This window comes from Agelaius tricolor, unplaced genomic scaffold (genome assembly GCF_023055355.1).
Source record: "Agelaius tricolor isolate 1412-34295 unplaced genomic scaffold, bAgeTri1.0.p SCAF_1, whole genome shotgun sequence".
NCBI lineage: Eukaryota > Metazoa > Chordata > Aves > Passeriformes > Icteridae > Agelaius > Agelaius tricolor.
Window position 1 is genome coordinate 62,409,015 of NW_027269261.1, and position 7,858 is coordinate 62,416,872.

A 7,858-nucleotide genomic window follows, 5' to 3' on the forward strand; every position below is an offset into this window, starting at 1 on the left:
CTGACAAGGAAATCTACACATATACACATGCTTGTGCAAGAAACACAAATGATCTAAGCATTACTTGACCCTCCTATTAATCCTAGTGTCACCAATGGAGGTGGTGAGCGTTGTAAGCCTGTTTCTGAAATAGGTTTTAATAATTTTACTCCTCCATACCCTGTCTGAAGTCTCAATGCAGATATATGTTATTCTTACTTGCACTCTGAATTAGTCTCTCTTTATTGCATATCTTAGTAAGTCCCTGGAGACACAGAGTCAGCTGCCCATTGAAATGGAGATGTCACTAGGAATCAGATGTCTGGTACTTATTAACAAAAAGCATCATTCCCCCTCGTGCCAGGACATACAGCCATAATCTTACCAGACTTTTTTATGGAGGATCGTGGCAGGGTAGAAGCACACAGAGGAGAATCACTCACATCTTACTTGAATGTGTGATAGAGCAGGCCACCTGGAGGTTAGAAAATTGGCCTGACTCAGACCCTCTCCTGGAGGCAGAAGGAGTAGAGGAGAATAATTCCCTTCAAAACCTCTGCATACCATTCCTCAAACTCAGAGTACAATTCCATTAGGTGATTTTTCTTTACAATGTAAGTGACAGACTTATGTATCTTTAAAATGTTGCTGAAGGAATGAACTTTGTTTTCCAGTAATGACACAATTGTCCCTCACTATTACACACACTGTAAGGGAGTTGGCTGTTATATGTAGGAAAGGATTTGCAATCAGTGTAATAGAATTTTCCAGAGCATTCAGACCACCAGTTTATTTCTCCAGTTGTCTATTTTAAAAATTGAGGTTTTAAATAGGGATTTTGTATCCAAATGTCTTCAACAGCATTTTAGCAAAGATCTACAGCAATCCAGAAGGCAGGCCCAAGAACTTACACAATTCTCACCGTGCTGCTATGCAAAGGATTTCTTTGGCTTTGAGATCTGTAATATACAACTCTAGCCATTTCATGCTGATATTTTCAGTAATGGTATTCTCATTTGTAATGGTGTCTTTAGTTGTGTACATGTCTTTACACTGGAAGGTGCTCTAAATGCACAGAATCAAAGCCCCATGTTGCCTCTGGCCTTCCCACCCCTCTTTGATTCTTAGTGTGTACTTTTATGTGGTTTATTGCTGTTGGTCTGTATGTATATGCCATTCCATAGGACTTTCTACCTGTACTGCAGCCAAAATATTTTTTGGGCAGGCTGTTCTAAAAAGTGCTGATATTACTATTGCTATTCACAAATATATTAGAACTTGACCTATTGTTTTGCATCACTGAAAATGCACTTTCTTCACTGTTAATGGCATACATTATACAGAATTTGTGCTTTTGCTTTTTGAAATGACAATTCATCTGCTTTTGCACTTTGGTTCTACCCCTCTCCCTCAGACCTCTTCTTGGTCAAAGTTCTTGTATCAGTGGAGATGTGTTTCTGATGTGTCCAGTTGTTCCAGTTGCTGTGTGGCCGTGACAGCTCATACCTAAGGGTGCCTTGCTAACTATGTTGCTCTAGAAAGAATTGTACTACAGTTTCCATGGGATAAGAGAGATTGAACCATCAACATGATCAAAGTGAATGTGTTGTTAATGCCTCTTCTCTAGTACCTGCTGTCAGCAATGTTTCTGTTAAAGGGTCTGGAATTTGTTTCCTCCTAATGGTGCATGTTTGTATGTATGGCCAAGATTCACTAAAAAATGACACTGTAGGGGAGTCCATACATGTTATATCTTCAAATCAGATTATCTAAAGTGTGAGCCCAAAATATACTGGTCTGTCACATGAGATAATTTTTCCCTTTACTATGGAGTAGATGCAATCCCAAAATGAACAATGGGAAGACAGCAGGCCCTGCACAGGTATGTCTAAGGTATGTAACACAAGTAAGCAAGCTTTGCTGGCTGATATTACTGGCTGAGTTTAATCCCTTGACTAGTCAACTCATTAAAGCCAGAGATTCTTTAATATTAGATCTCAGTGAATGCATAGACTTCTACTAATCTGCTAATGTACCACAGGGATTGTAATGCTGAGGAGTCTGATTTTGACTGGCCCTACACATGGAAGGAGGCCACTGGTTGTGGCAGATGTGCCTGCACTTCTGCCAGTGCCCCTCAAATTTCCCTAAATGAGTTTACTGCAGCTAGAATAATTTCTAAATCATATTCACAGTAGGAAAGGACTGTCATTACAGAAAATTGCAGTCATATGTGAACTCTGCAACCATGACACTGCCAGCTGGCATGGTGACACAGAAAATCATACTGAATTTTTCTTCCCTATCACAAGATATCTGCAGCAGGTCAGCTGTTCTGGTACCATATGTGATGTAGAGCTGCTTAAGATGTTGTTGGAAGATCACCACAGCCAGATATGTGTGTGCATATGGTGTGCTTGTTTCTTTGCAGGATCTTTCTAGTTTCCACAAAGATATTCTGATTGTTTTGGGAGTTTGGGATTTATTTTTTTTTTCCAAATTCAGCTGAAGACACTTGACCTACCCATGCTGTTTCTGGTAAGCAGTTTCATAGGAGTTTTTCTGAGGCCAAAATATCTACTCAGAGAGTAGCTGGCTACCAAAGGAGGTAAGATGGTGAGATGTAAGTTGAACAAGCCAGTTCACAAACTGGCTCATTCACTCTTAAATCTTTGTGTACACACACACAAACACTTGCACATCCATGCACATCTTAGGAACTTTTCTTCCAGGAAGTCCCACAGTGTCCAGTGAAGCTGCTTTTTGCTGTAAGACACTTTACTGCATATATGAGCAGCACAGTCAGATACGTAGTACATACAGAGAAATGATGTCTAATATTGTATGTAAACAGACTCCTCCCAAAGAATGGCACTGAAATTTTTACATAAAAATAGCATGTGACTTAATGGGATCCAGCAGTTTCTGAAAGCCCAATTTCATGTAAGTAAATGCAATCAAATCTTTTAATGAAAGAAATGTGCTTATGCATGTCATGTTTTCCTTCAAAATATTATAAGCCTACCTTACAGCTCTGATCATGATTTTGCCTCTTGTACTACGGGGGGAAAAAAAAGAAAGAAAGGAAGTGAAAATAGAGATAATAAGGAAAATTCTCAAGCTTAGGCACAGAAAAATGGCTGTACTGGTCTCCCAGTACATGGATGAGACTTTGTCAGTTTAAGATTAACAGTGTTTTCCGTGCAAAGATCTTCCATTTCTCTTCTCTGCAGTTTTATTCTTTCCTTCCCTCTCCTCCCATCAGAAGGGGACCATTCAACCACTTTAGAAGAGAAATAGGCCTGGTAAAAATAGTTCTATGGAGGCTTCTTTTCACTTTCCAGCTTCTCTTCCACAGCCCTCCAGACCTGCAAAACACATGATGTTTCTACAGACCAGATGAGAGAAAACAAAGATGGCTTTAGTTATCTTTCTGCAACAGGCACTGCATAAGCCAGGTTGGGGCTGAATAGTTTCATGTGTCCTTTTTTCTTCTGTAGGGAGGAAAAAGCTTTTTCCTTTTCTGTGCAGGAGTCTGTATTCCCTTCAACCACCTTTTGGATGGATTTCTGCAATTTTAATTCATTTTACAGCAAAATTTCACAGCAGTTGGGACAGAAAGTGAAGAAAACCTCATTTACTACTGGAGTTTTGCCAAAAAAGCTGAACTAGATGCACAAAAGGCCAAGACAAATTTAAGACTGTTTAAAAATCTCTTGCCAAAGTGATCTGCAGTCAGCCCACCAAGGTTTTTAGAAGTGAACTGTCTCTTCAAGCTTGGCTCCAGTTTCTTTCTCCTGTAGTGAGTGGAGAGTGGATGATGAAAGTAATTTGCAACATTCAGAAATTAAGATAACAGTGGTCTGATGATTTAAGTAGCATTATGCTGCTTGCAAAGCCTCCTATGAGTTATGTGTTAGATATTCTGTTTTTCCTTCAATGCCATTTAGTGCCAGCCTGCATGTATTTTGGCCTAGACTGCTGTCTCATAGGTTGTATACATTTAGATATGTCTGGGAGACCGAGGCTTCTATAATGCTGGAGCCATCACCTCTGTCATCATTCAAGAAACATTTGAGAAAATCAGAGCTCACTAATTCCAAGTGCCTGCTTTCCTTTTATGTCTCTATACACACAGATATGTAAACATCACATGGATATATACACTGATCAATTTTTATTTTTTTGCTTCCTTCTTGTTTTTGCACTGTAGGGAAGCAATAGTGGGGCCTGTACATGGTTTTATAGTCAGTCTTAGCTAAAACAGAACAAGCAAGGGTGTTATGCTGGACTTGGAATCACAACCAAAATCCAATGAAAGGAAGTATTGTGACATTTTAGGGTAGGAAGTTGAATCAAGTAATTTATCATTTTTTCAGCTAAAGCAGTCCTAATCCTTTATATTTTTTTCAAACATTATAGGTTTGCTTCTGCCTTTACAGGACTAGTGTGAATATATATATTTGTGTGAATATATACATATTACCCCTACCTACATTGTCCTGTGATTTGAAGAAAGACAGGCTGTAGATAAAATGATGCCTTAAGTTTTAGCTTTCATATTTTCCAGATTCTATAGTGCATTAGTATATAACTCTGAACTTCATATAAAGTGTTAGCAAGTTCTCTTCACAGTTTAGTTAGACAAAGGAATCCTTTTCTAGTTTGAGAACCAAGGCCACCGTTACAGCTTCAGGCCCAAAAAGTGTAAACAACAGCTAATTGAAGAGAGGAAACCAGGAGGATGGGACTTCATTACCTGAAGCTGTAATTGGAAAATCAACCCCAATATGTAAATGGACCAAAACTTATAAAAGCATGAAAACTTGTGACACACCATCTGTCTTGGGTATAGCCTTGGCCAGGCTCTTCTACTGTTGTCATTAAATTGCAAAACTTCCGTATTGTTGTCTCCTTATTACAAGAGTTCCATACCTCCTTGATGTTTCCCATAGGCAGCTCCTCTAGGCACTAACTCTTCCTTCTTCTTGCAGCAGCCAATGGGCTCCAGTTCCCCTCAACCAACCAATCCACTCTTTTAGAGCACTCTTCTTCTTCTTATTGGCTACAGCTGTGGCCTGTTAAAGTCAGGCCTGCTCCTAATCTTTAATAATTAGCCCAGCTGCAACTCTTTAGGGGTAAGATTACTTTCTATACTACCTTTATTTACTTATATTCTAAGTCCCTACATTCTACTGCTCAAGGTGTGAACTTTGAAGGCCTTTTAATAAATACATCCTTTATTCCTTTAACTCTGTCTGGCCTCTGTTCTAGTTACCCTCTCAAGGCATCAAAAGGATTTTGATTAACAGTGAAGATTTCCCCAATTCAGGAAGATTGGATTGAATTCATTCACTTGGCACACAGGGGTCAAACGTAAAGTGTGTCTGACAGGAATGTATTGAAATCAGAGAGGAACTGAATCTTCAAATTCAGACTTTTGGTTTATTTTAATTGCTACTTGAACCTCCCTAAAATCCAAAATCAAATCTCAGATTAATCTGCCAGTCCTGATGCTTCCCACAGAGTTTGACATTGAAATGACTGAAGAAACTTCAAATTTTACATGCATGTATAAGTATTAGCAGTGTACAGTAATAAATCTCACAGCACTTCATGCGGGCTCAAAATTTCCTGCTGTTTCACACTGGTGATCACTAGCCTGTAAAAACAACTGTGTAAAAGCCATGAACCCACAGGGGAAACTATAACAAAAAACACCAAAAAAAAACCCAACAATAAAACCCAAAAAACCAAAACAAAACAAAAAAACCAACCCAAAACACCAAAACAAAACAAAACAAAAAAAAACCTTGCATAAAAAAGCCACATGTGGAACATCTCTACTAAAACAAGGAAGCAGATACCACCAGCTTTGCTGCACAGGCTTTAGCTCTGATGATTTACTGCTATAGAAGGATATAAAAAAGGAGTGGTCTCTTCCTCCTGTATAGAGGAGCAATAGATGAACTTCTCTGTGCTCATAGCTGGATTCACAGGTTTGCACTGACTTTCCTGAGTGAGCAACAAGTGTCAGAGCTGAATTGAAGTCAGCTCTTGTGCCATAAGTGGGTACTGATATCATTAGCTATCATCTTTGCTGCAGGACTGCTTGCTGCTGCTACTAACCAAGAAAGGCAGCAGGAAGAAGGGTCTTGTTGACACCCACAGCAAGTTTAGGCTTGTTTGAGGTTAAAGCTCACAATGTTACTTGTCCTAAACACCGTAAAGAGTCCAACAGCTAACTTCTCTTTCTGAAACAGTGTACACACCCACTCACTGCTGACTAAAACTGTTTTCCATGACTCTGATATTACCCACCACTGAATTTCCATATTACAAGAGAGGCCAGCTGCCACAGGTCCGGAGTAAGGAAATGCCACTCTGGTTTTTCTTATTTCTTTGGCAGAGACACAGACAATTTGGTTTGCATTACACACACAGCTTTTATTTTTAAGTTGGATCTAGAGGAGGGGGGTAGTCACCATCTCCATCACTTCAGACAGGCTTTGATCTGCAAAATTCTTTAATGCTATCACACAAGAAGTACTTCTGATCACTACACTTTGGAAGTAGAATAAAAGATTGTGATCCAGCTAAGTAATAAATTTGGAGGTTGGGAAGACCACTCTTCTCTTTGCAAGTAGCTTACAGTGTGAGAGCATGCTGGATATGAGATGTTAGAGCATTGCACTGTTTTAGTGTTTTCTGCAGTCCTGTGGAGCAAGCATAAACAATCCTAGTTTTGAAGTGCAGAAAAATGAAGCTGAAAAAGAAATAGCAAGGAACTCTTGACTTTCTGGGGGTAAGAAGGAGGAAGGAAGTGAAGCAGACACAGCTGTAGCAATGTAAGATGGTCTGTGCTCTTTTCTACTGCTCTTTGAAGAGGGAAAGGGTGAAACCTGCTCCCACCTTACAGGCCAAACACTCTGACAGATGTAAACCCACCTGATTCTGAGGAAGGGAAAACCCAGCTGATTTTGCATTGAATTGGGTGAGGAACTTCTATGGTTCATTCCAGAGGCTCATCCTGGGAAAGTAAATGCCTTCTGCAGTGTCAAAGGAAGCAATTGGTGAGAAGTGATCTGTGCTACTGAGCCAGAACAATTGTGCTCACTGGAGCTCACAACATTGCTCCAGTCCAAGGATATTACTCTGCCATTAACATGCCTTTGTTGTGGTGCAGAAGACTTTCTGTCACCACTGCCCAGCAAAATTGGTCAAATCTAACAATCCATCCCCATTTCAGACTATCCTGGCCTGAAACAGCACAGAAGGTGTTCCTGGGCACACACTGCAGCAGGCTGGTTTGTCACAGTCTAAGGCAGAACAGGCAGGTGAGGTCAGAAACCAGTTCCCAGTGAGCTGTACCAGCCTAGCCAAGGGCCAGTGGCACATCTTTGGCTCAGGTGCTGAGAAGACAGGACCTTTTGCCTGGGCTTTGCATCCTGCTTCTCCATGGGGGACCTCAGACTCTTAGGCCTCTCTCTCTTCCCTCCCCAGCATGAAATATCAGGACTACATTGCATTAGCAGTAGATCTCATTGAAGACTGAGGAGGTACCTTTTGTTCTGCCTAGAGTCAGTTCACAGGGAGTAATTTACTGGTTGTGTACAGCCTGTATTTGCTTTCATAGATTTGCAAGGAAATAATTTTTTAGAGATTTGGTCATTATCCCAAGTAATTTGATAACTCTGTCAAGCTTATTCTACATTTCAAACTGTGTAGCAATTGGGCAAATAGTTCTATAAATATTTATTTACAATCTTAAGAGTCTTTTTTCAAAATGGATGTATGCTCTCCTGCAGCACCTCCTCATACGTATATGTCTGGTCTAATGACTGCATGTTACAGTAAGTTTCCTGCTTTAAACCAGAGA